Source organism: Heptranchias perlo, chromosome 16 (assembly GCF_035084215.1).
Source record: "Heptranchias perlo isolate sHepPer1 chromosome 16, sHepPer1.hap1, whole genome shotgun sequence".
NCBI lineage: Eukaryota > Metazoa > Chordata > Chondrichthyes > Hexanchiformes > Hexanchidae > Heptranchias > Heptranchias perlo.
This window is the reverse complement of record NC_090340.1, coordinates 42,964,504-42,977,975: the sequence shown is the minus strand read 5'-3', so window position 1 is coordinate 42,977,975 and position 13,472 is coordinate 42,964,504.

The following is a 13,472-nucleotide window of genomic DNA, read 5'->3' as shown; positions in this document are numbered from 1 at the left end:
TCACAGCCTTGTCCCATCCAATATTATGCAAAGCAGCTGACCCCCAGTATTTCTGGCAGGGTCAACATCCTTGGATATCAGGAACTCAGGAATTTTGGGCCAAAAACACTAATCAACAATTAAAATTGTCATCATCCTTTAGGAAGCCTGCTTGTGCAGGCCAAGTTCCAAGGCTCCCAGTTTAAATGGAAAAAGTACATGCTATGGGCAGAGCATTGCCTGAAATTGAAACATTTGGTGCAGGATATCTTTGGTTCCCAATTCATCTGTTGTAAAATTAAGCACCCCACAGATTGGCCATGAGGTGGGGCACCTAATGTTCCGGCTGCTGCACCTGCCAGCTAGGCCTTGTGCTGCCAGCAGGGCCTTAGAAAATCAACCTTTATTTTCTACATTATGGGTGCTAAATTGGGCCGTGTAGCACCCGTTGTTTCGGCACTACACGGCCTCTCCGACATCCATGATGGTGTCTTTGATGCGCATGCACGTTTCCAGCATAACGCTCTTCTGCAGACAGCAGTTGATGCTAGCTCACTTGTGAAAGTTAATTCTGAGATTGATAGATTTCTGTGAATCAAGGGTATTAAGGCATATGGGGCTAAGGCGGGTATATGGAGTTAGGTCACAGGTCCACCATGATCTCATTGAATGGCGGAACAGGCTCGAGGGGCTAAATGCCACTGCTACTTGTTGCCTCTTGATATGCACCACTTTCTCCTGCAAGAAAGCGTGACGTGTGTCTGGGTGATGTGCCTGTCATGGTTGAATAGTTGCCAGTGTGTGTGGCCTGTGAGTTGTGGGTGGGCAGCTTGAAACAGTAATGTGTAAGGGTGAGAGGAAGCATCTGGTTGGAAGAATTGAGTACTGATGGAAAGAGTTTGTTGGTATGTGGGGAATGGGGGGTGTAGTGTGTGGTGCAGTTGGTAGGAGACACCACTTGACAGTTGACCTCACTCACATTGACCACTCATTACAAAGCATTGAATTTCTTCCTGCACTGCATCCATGTTCATGATGCTGTGCGCCTGGCATTGACTTCGTCCCCCACTGCCTCCCACTGCCTTTTGGATATATGTCCGGAGGGCCTCTTGCCCCCCCCTCCCCCCTGCGGATATAGGATGTCCCTCCTTCTGTCCACCTCTTGCACCAAGGCCTATAGTGCATCAGCAGAGAAACTCGGTGCATGCACTTTCTCAGGCGTGGTACCAACTCAGATCGGCAGATTGGTGCGGTCTGGCGTGTAGATTGGAGGATGTGGGATTTAGTAGTGCGCAACCTTTATTCAATGTTTTAACATAACTCATCAGTGTGTAAACATAGGACCTGCATCTGTGTTTTACATGTGCGATGTCTGATCTCTGTTCGGAATCCGTGCAGACAGTAGACTGTTAGTTTCAGCAAATAACAGGTACCAGCTACCTTTAAGAGATTTCTAAGAAACATCCTCCCTTTAAGAGATTGAGCTCCCTCTGGTGGTGGATAATGCAAATTACATCGATTCCACATGAAAGGTGTGGCATGGAACACTGGTTGCAGGTCAGTCCTCCTGTGGGCTGAAACTTGCGTCCCGCCTCCGCAGGGGCCATTGGACGTGGGGTAATAGAACATCGTGCTATCTGTGCCCAACTTTTTCCTCTGTGTGTTTCAGGTGACTCCTATACAAGTTTACTAATCCCCACATTATTAAAGGAGTTTCAAGGAATGTTTAAAAAAAATTTAAACCACAAATATCTATTTGCCATTTTCCTCTCCCCCCTCACTGCCTCCAATGTGAGCTTTCTGCTCATTGCCTTCTCTGCCACATGTAAATGATGGCAAGAGGATAGGGCTTGGGATTGCCCTCCATTCCCACCTCTAAACTGCTGATACAGAGGAAGGCCGGAGGGGATAGGGGCACTGTGGTGGTGAGATACAGGAGGACTGCCTACAAGGTTGGAGATCACCACATCTTGCTCTCCAAACTGTTCCAAATGCTTGCTGTACGGTCGCTGAGCTTGTGCAGAGCCCATTCAAAAATAAGTAGAACAGTTGGGGGCTTCTGTCCCTTTTAAGATAGGCCCTGTCCACTTAAAATGATGCAGCAGTATGACGTTTTCTCCCTGATAGTGATGGACTCCCTCTGCATAGTGGAGATACCGCTGGGAGCCTGCTCAGCATGTAAAATTCTGCTATAGGTAGGATCAGACTGGCATGGGAAAGCCACTTCTGGCTGCCATGATATTTTTATGAAAAATCCCACTTATTACATCTGACAGCATTAGAGAATGAATTCACTTCAGCTGGAGCTTCACTGTGTGTGTGTGGGTATATATATATAGATATATATATATATCTCCATTTCCCTTATACAGTAAGACCCCAATGAGTTCTTACTGTTTAAATAACATTTTATTAAAAAACAAAAATCAACAGAAATGACAGTTGTCATTTACTTTCCAAATCTTATGATTTATCTGCCCAGTGAGTTTATGTGGTTCTCTTGCTATAAAATATAAGATTAAAAAATTACACTTGAAAAACTAAATGCAACATGAATTTATTTCTGAAACTTCAAATAGTGACATAGAATTTGGAGACATTTATTAAAACATAATGCAGCATGTCAATTGCAGTACACTGCAAATAAACCAAAATACAGTTGTAGCCTTGTTATTTAAAGCACAAGGGCTAGCAGTTCTTCATGGGTTAACTTTACTTTTGAAATTATAAATCTATTTAATACTTTCCGGCATTTTCACAAGTAACTTCTTGAGGATTTCAAGAAGTGCCTCCACTGAATTCACTGAAGCTAATTAACTCCCCCCCCCCCCCCCCCCCCAACTAGTATTCCTACTGGAGATTAATAACTTAGCCTGAAAATGTCATTCAATCTGCCCACACTGCTGTGCCAGCTTTGTACAGGCTATTGAGCACTAGTAGGAGATAATCATAGCTATTTACTGAACCCGGACCACCATAGTGCTTCTCAAGTGTTAACGGGGATGAGCTACAATGAGTTAAACAACTGCTTCCTTGAACAATATTTAGAAATAGGAACTGAACAACATTTTTTTTAAACCTAGAAATTATCCCAATGATTTCTCATAATTCATTCAACATTAGAAATGAAAATAGTAATAATGGGTGGCTTCAACCTTTCAGTATAAACCAGGAATGCACTGAAAAAGATTTGGTGACAGAATCAGAACTAATAAATATGGTACTAGTTCCAGTAAGAAGACTGCTTTTTTTCACACAATGTCTTATGGTCTCTGTGGTAAAAATGAAGGATTATCATATTATTCACTTCTTTCTTACTGCCATGGTGTATATATATATATGCTTAAAAACAGGTTCACTCACATAGAATGGCCCAGCTTGTTTTGATTCACCATTGCCCCAAAATAGACATTATGGGGTTGATTTTAACTCCCTGACAGGAAACCAGGTGGAGCTGACGGCCTTCACATTTGGGAGTCTCCGGGGGAGGCCTTGGCCCCTTTATGTTGAAAGATTGGATGACCTGAAGTTTATGAAGGGTGGAGGATGCGAATCCAGCCAGGAGAACATAGGACTAGTTGAGTCTGGAGGTGACAAAGGCATGGATGAGGGTTTCAGGAGCAGATAGACTGAGTTGGGGCAGATAATGGGCGATGTTATGGAGGTGGGAGTAGGTGGTGGAGAGGATATGGGGTTGGAAATTCAGCTCGGGGCAAATAGGACTCTGTGGTTGTGAACAGTCTGATTCAACCTGAGACAATAATCGAGAAGGAGGCTGGAATCAGTGGCAAGAGTACAGAATTTGTGGCAAAGACAATGGCTTCAGTCTTCACAATGTTTAATTGGATATTGGACAAGCTGTCTGACAACACAGAGGCAGTGTGTTCATCTTTTGTGAAACTGTTCAGACAAATACTGTTGACACCTGCAACCTCCTTGAGTAGTAATATAAGATAATTGACAGATCTACCCATATATAGCAGTAGAAGATAATTGACAGCTATTGTCAATGCTTACCGTGGCATTTTTTCTCAAATTGGACACCTTCTTCCACACACCCTTCCATGTGTGCGACTGAGAGACACCATGTTCACCCTCTGCACGATCGCAGTTGTACTTCAGCCACACAGAGTGCAGTTTTGATCATGTCTTATTTCTGTGCGACATGAAAAGGCAATGGACTGCTATTAGAAATATGTCAACGACCCAGGCAAGCTGTTCAATGACACAAGACCTTGATTGAATGTACATTCCAAAAAACATAGACTTCATATAAGATCGATACACATACACATTCATATCTGCATTTATTGCTACTAAGTTCTTTTATATCTATGTATCCTCTAATGATTTTCAATTGAAATTCTACAACTGCAGTGCTGTACTGAAAATGTCAGCACTGAAAATAACAATTGAAGGAGACGGGCTACTTTTAGAGAGCTTTTTGTGGACTGCTTAAAAAAAGGATCGTGCAACGTTAAGATTTTTGATTAAAATCAATCTAAGGCCAGATGAAGTTAAATATAAGAATAAATAATATTTGCAGTTTAATATTACACTGAAATAACAAAGTTTGGCAGGTCACCTGAGGGTTTAATCATTTTCCAGTTTATAGCACTTGGTATCAAATCTAAAATAGATTATGAGCAAAATCTCAATGTGCAATATCATAGTCATGTATAGCTTTTAGTGAGGAAGATGAATGCTTTGCTAAAGGCAAATATAAACTTACAACTTTGAGTAAGATGAAATTTTCCCATGTTATGTTTGGAATAATTAATTTCCTGGGTCAGTGTGATATCGTTTCTGATTCTCTTTAGAAAGAGATATTAAATGGTTGGGACATCATCATGTTAATAAAACTCACTTCAATCTCAATCTTAAAAATAACTTCAAGTAATGTATTGTTTAAATTTTGCAGCTGCTCAATGTATTTTCTCTACCCTAATATCAATATGAATAACGCTGTGTACATTCACAATGATGAGCAGTTGATTGGCAATCCCTGTATACAAGTAATGAATGGTACAGTGCTCAATCAACCTTGGTGCTGAACAACAGACAACTTAACAAAAAACTTTACTGTAGCTCGTAGCCCTTTTCCCAAGTCAGCATAGTAGACAAGGCCATTTTAGATTCCAATCATAACATTACCCAGGATGATATATTGGATGTCTGGCATACACTCAAGAAAAAAACTCTACCACAGACTATTTCTCAAGTAAGTAGTTTAAGAAAATTTAGATGAGGAGAACCATGGCGTTGCAGTGGGTTTGAAGTCTCTTCTTTCACCTCTGAGACTTAGACCTGGATCTAGTCCATATTAATAAGATGGAAGTCTTGGGGGTTAAGTTGGTTAATCTCCAAAAACGGGTGCGGGGATCGCAGTGCGGAGTTAACCCACACCCGGTCATTGAGATGCAGGTAGCATGTAACATTTGTGCTGCCTGGTGATGTCTATGATTGCTGCGTGCAGCCAGTGCTACCTGCACTGTTGAGTGGCAGCCCACCAGCAGGGGGCCCAGATATCACGAGTGGCTAGCACCATTTCAAGGCAGCCTGTACCTCTTAAAGGCAAGGTGCACTGTGGATGCAGGAAGTGGTGGAAGTCAATGGTGAAGTGAATCTGTGCTGCAATATAGTGAAGCACGGTGATGATGGGAACTCTGGAATTTTTAATGAGCAACAACTTGGCTGCTCAAAGTTTGCGGGACTCTTATATTTTCAAAACATAAGATACGGGTCTGAACAGAGTCTGAACAGAGATCAGAAATCACGCATGTAAAACACATATGCAGGTCCCGTCCTTATGTTTACAAACTGTTGAGTTCCTTCAAAACATTGAATAAAGGTTGCTCAGCACTATACCCCCCGTCACACACCTACCAACAAACTCTTTCAATCAATACTCAATTCTTCCAATCAGACGCTTCATCTCACCCTCACACATTACCACTGTTCCAAGCCGCACATCCACAACTCACAGATCACACACATCGGCAGTTATTCAACCATGACAGCCACATCATCCAAACATCTTGCAGGACACTCACTGCCACATGTCCTGCTTTCTTGCAGGAGAAGATGGTCCTCTCTCAGGATGACAGCATTCCTGTCCCACCCCTGCCACTCCGCCTGTGCCCTTGCTGTTGCCTGTCAGCGAGCCAGCACACTCCCTGTAGAGTATTGAAATTTTATTATAGGAACATAGAACAGGAGTAGGCCATTTAGCCCCGTGAGCCTGTTCCGCCATTCAGTGAGATCATGGCTAATCTGTGACCTAACTGCATATACCCGTCTTATCTCCATGTTTTTTTTTAATTGTTCATGGATGTAGGAGTCAGTGCCGAGGCCAGCATTTATTGCCCATCCCTAATTGCCCTCGAGAAGGTGGTGGTGAGCCACCTTCTTGAACCGCTGCAGTCCGTGTGGTGAAGGTTCTCCCACAATGCAGTTAGGTAGGGAGTTCCTGGATTTTGACCCAGCGACGATGAAGGAACGGTGATATATTTCCAAGTCGGGATGGTGTGTGACTTGGAGGGGAACGTGCAGGTGGTGTTAGAGTCATAGAGTTATACAGCACGGATAGAGGCCCTTCGGCCCATCGTGTCCGCGCCGGCCATCAAGCCCTGTCTACTCTAATCCCATATTCCAGCATTTGGTCCGTAGCCTTGTTCCCATGTGCCTGCTGCCCTTGTCCTTCTAGGTGGTAAAGGTCGTGGGTTTGGGAGGTGCTGTCAAAGAAGCCTTGGCGAGATGCTGCAGTGCATCCTGTGGATGGCACACACTGCAGACACGGTGCACCGGTGGTGAAGGGCGTGAATGTTTAGGGTGGTGGATGGGGTGCCAATCAAGCGGGCTGCTTTGTCCTGGATGGTGTCGAGCTTCTTGAGTGTTGTTGGAGCTGCACTCATCCAGGCAAGGGGAGAGTATTCCATCACACTCCTGACTTGTGCCTTATAGATGGTGGAAAGGCTTTGGGGAGTCAGGAGGTGAGTCACTCGCCGCAGAATACCCAGCCTCTGACCCGCTCTTGTAGCCACAGTATTTATACGGCTGGTCCAGTTAAGTTTCTGGTCAATGGTGACCCCCAGGATGTTGATGGTGGGGGATTCAGTGATGGTAATGCGGTTGAAAGTCAAGGGGAGGTGTTGGAGATGGTCATTGCCTGGCACTTGTCTGGTGTGAATGTTACTTGCCACTTATGATCCCAAGCCTGGATGTTGTCCAGGTCTTGCTGCATGTGGGCATGGACTGCTTCATTATCTGAGGGGTTGCGAATGGAACTGAACACTGTGCAATCATCAGCGAACATCCCCATTTCTGACCTTATGATGGAGGGATGTTCATTGATGAAGCAGCTGAAGATAGTTGGGCCTAGGACACTGCCCTGAGGAACTCCTGCAGCAATGTCCTGGGGCTGAGATGATTGGCCTCCAACAACCACTACCATCTTCCTTTGTGCTAGGTATGATTCCAGCCACTGGAGAGTTTTCCCCCTGATTCCCATTGACTTCAATTTTACTAGGGCTCTTTGGTGCCACACTCGGTCAAATGCTTCCTTGATGTCAAGGGCAGTCTCTGTCACCTCACCTCTGGAATTCAGCTCTTTTGTCCATGTTTGGACCAAGGCTGTAATGAGGTCTGGAGCCGAGTGGTCCTGGCGGAACCCAAACTGAGCATCGGTGAGCAGGTTATTGGTGAGTAAGTGCCACTTGATAGCACAGTCGCTGACACCTTCCATCACTTTGCTGATGATTGAGAGTAGACTGATGGGGCGGTAATTGGCCGGATAGGATTTGTCCTGCTTTTTGTGGACAGGACGTACCTGGGCAATTTTCCACATTGTCGGGTGGATGCCAGTGTTGTAGCTGTACTGGAACAGTTTGGCTAGAGGCGCAGCTAGTTCTGTAGCACAAGTCTTCAGCACTACAGCCGGGATGTTGATGGGGCCCATAGCCTTTGCTGTATCCAGTGCAATCAGCTATTTCTTGATATCACATGGAGTGAATTGAATTGGCTGAAGACTGGCTTCTGTGATGGTGGGGATATGGGGAGGAGGCCGAGATGGATCATCCAATCGACACTTCTGGCTGAAGATGGTTGCAAACGCTTCAGCCTTGTCTTTTGCACTCACGTGGTGGACTCCGCCATCATTGAGGATGGGGATGTTTACAGAGCCTCCTCCTCCCGTTAGTTGTTTAACTGTCCACCACCATTCACGATTGGATGTGGCAGGACTGCAGAGCTTTGATCTGATCCGTTGGTTGTGGAATCGCTTAGCTCTGTCTATAGCATGTTGCTTCCGCTGTTTAGCATGCACGTTGTCCTGAGTTGTAGCTTCACCAGGTTGGCACCTCATTTTTAGGTACACATGGTGCTGCTCCTGGCATGCTCTTCTACACTCCTCATTGAGCCAGGGTTGATCCCCGGGCTTGTTGGTAATGGTAGAGTGAGGAATATACCGGGCCATGAGGTTACAGATTGTGCTGGAATACAATTCTGCTGCTGATGGTCCACAGTGCCTCATGGATGCCCAGTTTTGAGCTGCTAGATCTGTTCTGAATCTATCCCATTTAGCACAGTGATAGTGCCACACAACAAGTTGGATGGTGTCCTCAGTCCTCATATCACTTAATATCTTTGGTTAACAAAAATCTATCAATCACAGATTTAAAATTAACAATTGAGCTAGCATCAACTGACATTTGCAGTAGAGAGTTCCAAACTTCTCCCACCCTTTGCGTGTAGAAGCGTTTCCTAACTTCACTCCTGCATGTCCCGGCTCTAAATGTTAGGCTATGTCCCATAGTCCTAGTATTCAAGTATAGGAGACCTCCAAAAACAGTTACAAACGCATCAGCAGCCAGAAGCAATAATCCAGCAACTAACCTCTAACTCCTGCATGATCCCTTTAAATAGCACTGTTGGGGAGTCCTCCATGCCGCTTAAGACCTGTTCAGCTGTGCGAGGTTAAGACAAGGTCCTCCTATGTGAAGACGGGACCTGCATATGCGTTGGCTGGAGCGTGGAGTTCCAAAATCACGTCTGTCCCTTTAAATCAGCGTTGCTCACTGATCTACCACATAATCTCCCTACTTTACATACTATTGGCGTTCGTTAAGTGCGCATGTGCAAACGCCTCTACCAATATGGCATCCTGCGCATGTCACGCCGGAAGTGTGTGCGTGCATTGCGGATACCATTTTGGGTCCTTAGGAGGTTACTTACCTGCTTGGAACCTGACCCTTTCCCACCGTCTCCTATATTAATCTGCAGGCACTCGCCTAAAGTAGTAAGGGGACTCATGAATTTATGCAAATGGGAATCCTATTACGTCAACCTGGGCCTGAGCAGGGAAGCTGCTTTGGCTTTCCTGCCAGGCTGAAGCAGATCAGCAGCTGGTGGGAAGGACGAAAAGGCCCAACACGTAAGTCAAAAAATTCCTTTGCGCTCTGTGCCCTCTTCCTTCCCGTTCCAGGTGGGAAGTGGACCGGCAGCAATGAAATGAGGCCCAGTGGTTAAAATCTGCCTCTGGTGGACGGGAAATTAACTCGTCGGAGTGATTTCCCACAGGAAACCCGCTCCAAGTTCAAATCTACCCCGTGTGAGTTTAAGCAGACTCAACTGGTTCCGTATGGGCATGCAGGGAAGATGATTATCCTCAATATGCCACTTAATTAACAGAGTAGAAGGAGTTTTAGTCTGCACTGACCAGTGTTGTTGTACCTGACGAGGGATTGCTTGATATCATCACTGGGTGGTAAAATGTTCCATTCTCTAGCACTAGCGTATCTCATTTCGATGAGAACAATATTTTACTGAAAAGATAATTCAGCAAGAAGTATTCAAATTCATAAGTTAAAGAAAAGTTGAGTTTCCGTCGTAATTAGGAGTTGTGGTAGATGCTGGACTGTTCCTGCAAGCTGCCAATCAGTCTGCAAATCTGGTTTCCTTCCCAGAGGTTCCAGTTACAGAGAGGCATAAGATTCAAGAATGGCAGTCCACAACTCGAATACCAGAGCCTTATTGTCATGCAATTGTCTGCTTATGAGCCTCAACAGCTGGGAATGAAGATTTAAAGGGTTCAGCATTTATTCCTCCCTCTAGCATTTTTTTTTGGCATACCATTACCATCTGAAATCTTTCTGTGTGGAAGAATGTCTCTGTGCATCATGTGTAACAAAATAGAAAACCTTTTTTAAAAAGAGCTGGCCCAAAATTCCCTTCACTCTGCCACCAGAAGTGTGGAAGAGTGAGATTTTCGGTCGCCGGTCTGCTGAAACCCCAACCCTGACTGAAATCAGAGTGGATGCCCAAATCATTTGCAATGTTACTGGGCATCCACCGCAGTACGTGGGCAGGAATTTCAGAGCCACGCCTTCTGGCAACATTAAGGGACCAGTTGTTGTGGCAAAAGATGACCAGAACGGTGAACGTTTTTGAAGAATTTGGATGGCCGGAGGTTGTGAAAAGCACTATATAAATGCAAGTCTTTTTTTCTTTCTTCTTCTAAGAGTCAAGGGCAGTTTCTCAGTGTGGTTGGAAGTGAGTCGTGGTGTTGTGGAACTGCTCCTGTTCCTTATGTACATCAATGATTTGGATATGGGGATAGAAGGAGTCGTGTCCAAATTTTCAAACAATACTAAAATAGAAGGCATAGTAAATAATTCTGAAAACCGAAAGAAGCTACAAAGAAATAAAAATCATGAGCGATGTAAAACGAGCTGCCGACTCGCTATCACCCGTTTTACACTATTGCACAGAGTCAAGATCTACCCCAATTACTTTTATTGAGAAAGAAGATTCAGAAGGTTTGGACTTCGGCCATTTTAAATGCTCCATTTCATATTAGCTCAGAATTTATCCTTGTTTATAACTTAAAATGTTAAATGAACCCATCAAAGGACACTACAGTTGCTCCGCGTTGTCTATCGTAAGTGTTATTTTCCAGTTTAGACTTGACTGCTAGGTACTACACTTGCATAAGAGAGCAGTAATGACTATTCCCACAGGAGTGTCACCAGTTATCAGCCTCCACCCACAATCTCCCAAAGTGAGCTCATAAAAAAAGATGTATGTAGGGGTCATTTTTCAAGATTCAAAATGATTAACAAAAGCTAATATTGACTCACAAAACAGAAGTCATATTTCACAAACCTACTGGAGTGTTTTAATGACAAAACTGTATTAATGTCAAAGCATGCAAAGCATTTTCAGCTAAACTAGCAGCATTCATCTGGGCTTCGATATTAACCACCCCATGACGGGTGGGAGAGGGTCGGAAGGAGGGGGGGGAAACAAGTGAAATGTGCGGAACACGACCCCAGCCCGCCACGCATGCCGTCGTTTTTACGGCAGCGGATATCGGGACGTCCGAGTGTCTCGCCGTGGAGCTCCTACTGTGTTGGGCTCCTACTGTGCAACTTGGAGCCCGATTTGAAGTAAACTGCTGCTGCACAGGTTACCTGGGGTCGGGAAACTCGGCGGTGAAACGGAGGCTGGAGTTGCCCAAGGTTAGTGGCTGTTTCAGCTCTCCTTGTAGGCCAGGAGCAGCAGTAGTGCTCCCCCCAGGCCCCTCAAGGAAGCCTTCTACCATCTGCAGCCTACCCACCGCCCTCCCGATTGCCGCTCACCCACCCAAGCCCTGATCGCCATCCTTCCCGCAGCCCAGATCTTCAGCCTCTTCTTGTCCTCGAAGGGCCACGAGGCAAACACGTGAACATTTTCTATTGTGTCTGATACTGTCAAGCGCTTCATTATAAATGTTATTCCTTTTATTCAGGTCATCAATCTCCCTGCCATTTTGCCTCTCTCCTCCTTTAGGATGCTCCTTAAAACTTACCTCTTTGACCAAGCTTTTGGTCACCTGTCCTAATATCTCCTTATGTGGCTCGGTGTCAACTTTTGTTTGTTAATGCTCCTGTGAAGCGCCATGAGACGTTTTACTACAGTAAAGGTGCTGTATAAATGCAAGTTGATGTTGTTTTGATGGGCTGATGTATATTTTAGTTCTGAGAATTATTTATGACATTATACCTGCATAAAACAAAGCACTCATTGTTACTGAATACAATAAGGATAAAATAAAGAGCATGTAGACTGTATTTTTATGTCAACCTTCACATTATGAAGCAGTTTATTCTGAAGAAAATGGAATATTTGAATCTGGCATTGTTTTGGGATATGGAACAAAAAGAAAAGCTTCACTCTCGTGGATTTTAATGATGTGGAGATGCCGGTGATGGACTGGGGTGGACAAATGTAAGGAATCTTACAACACCAGGTTATAGTCCAACTGTTTTATTTGAAAATCACAAGCTTTCGGAGGCTTTCTCCTTCGTCAGGTGAGCGAGTGTGGGATTCCATGGAAGGTTACCGCATTTATAGTCAGAGAACAATACCTGATGATTACAGATAATCTTTCCAACTGCCCGTTGTCAAGGCAATCAAAGTGTTCAGACAGAGTGATGTTACCTACTAGACCACCGAACACACAAACGGCCAGAACACAAAACAGAGAGAGAGAGGGAGAGAAACATCCGAAAGGAAGAGAAAGACAGAGAATGACCCGTTGTGTTAAAAACAGATAACTTTTTTTCGCTGGTGGGGTTACGTGTAGCGTGACATGAACCCAAGATCCCGGTTGAGGCCGTCCTCATGGGTGCGGATTTTAATGTCCTGGAATAAATTACAGTTTTGTTAATTACTCTCACACATCATCCAGAATTTATATGCGACAATTCAGTAAAAAAATCACCACATGGATCTCTTGATCTCCTCATTATCAAAGCACTCAGATCTTTTCAGAGAAAAAATTGGCTTCCAGTACTAGGAGCACAAAAAAGTTCACTGCTTAAAAAAGGCCAATTCACTGCGGCACCAAATTCAGCAAGCAGCAAATTTAGCAAACTCTGGAGGCTTCACATGAAGAGTGCTGGAGCCTCATTAGACATCCTCATTTTAAGCATTCTGATGTAAATTGGTCCCATGCCTAAATCAACAATCTTTTTCACCTGTTTGCTCTTTCAGTGCAGCTCATGTGTTTAAAACGGGCACTGCTGGGATTTGATCCTCAAAGATGTGATTGACAATTTAGTGTGTTTAAAGTGCTGGTTATTTTTGCTTGGAACATTTTTATTTCTGAATTTGTTGCATTGCTTGCTGCTGGTGTGTGCGGCTACATTTTTACATTGCAAGGCTCCTTCCACAAATACCTTTCCCCACAGCACTATTGCTGACAGCTGCTGCTTCGTTCACAACAACCACAGCGCTCAGTATGGGAATTCCATTGGGCGTTCCAGTGGCAGTGCTGGATTTGCAGGAGGAAGAGGACTTCAAGCAGAGCAATTACACCGCAGATATCTGGCCTCCCAGAATCCAAAGGGGTCATTTTAACCTAACCAGCCACCAGCCCAGCGGGAAACTGACCAGATCGGATCAGCCACCCATTTTACAACCCGCCTGATTTTACTTTCCATTCTCGCCTGGCG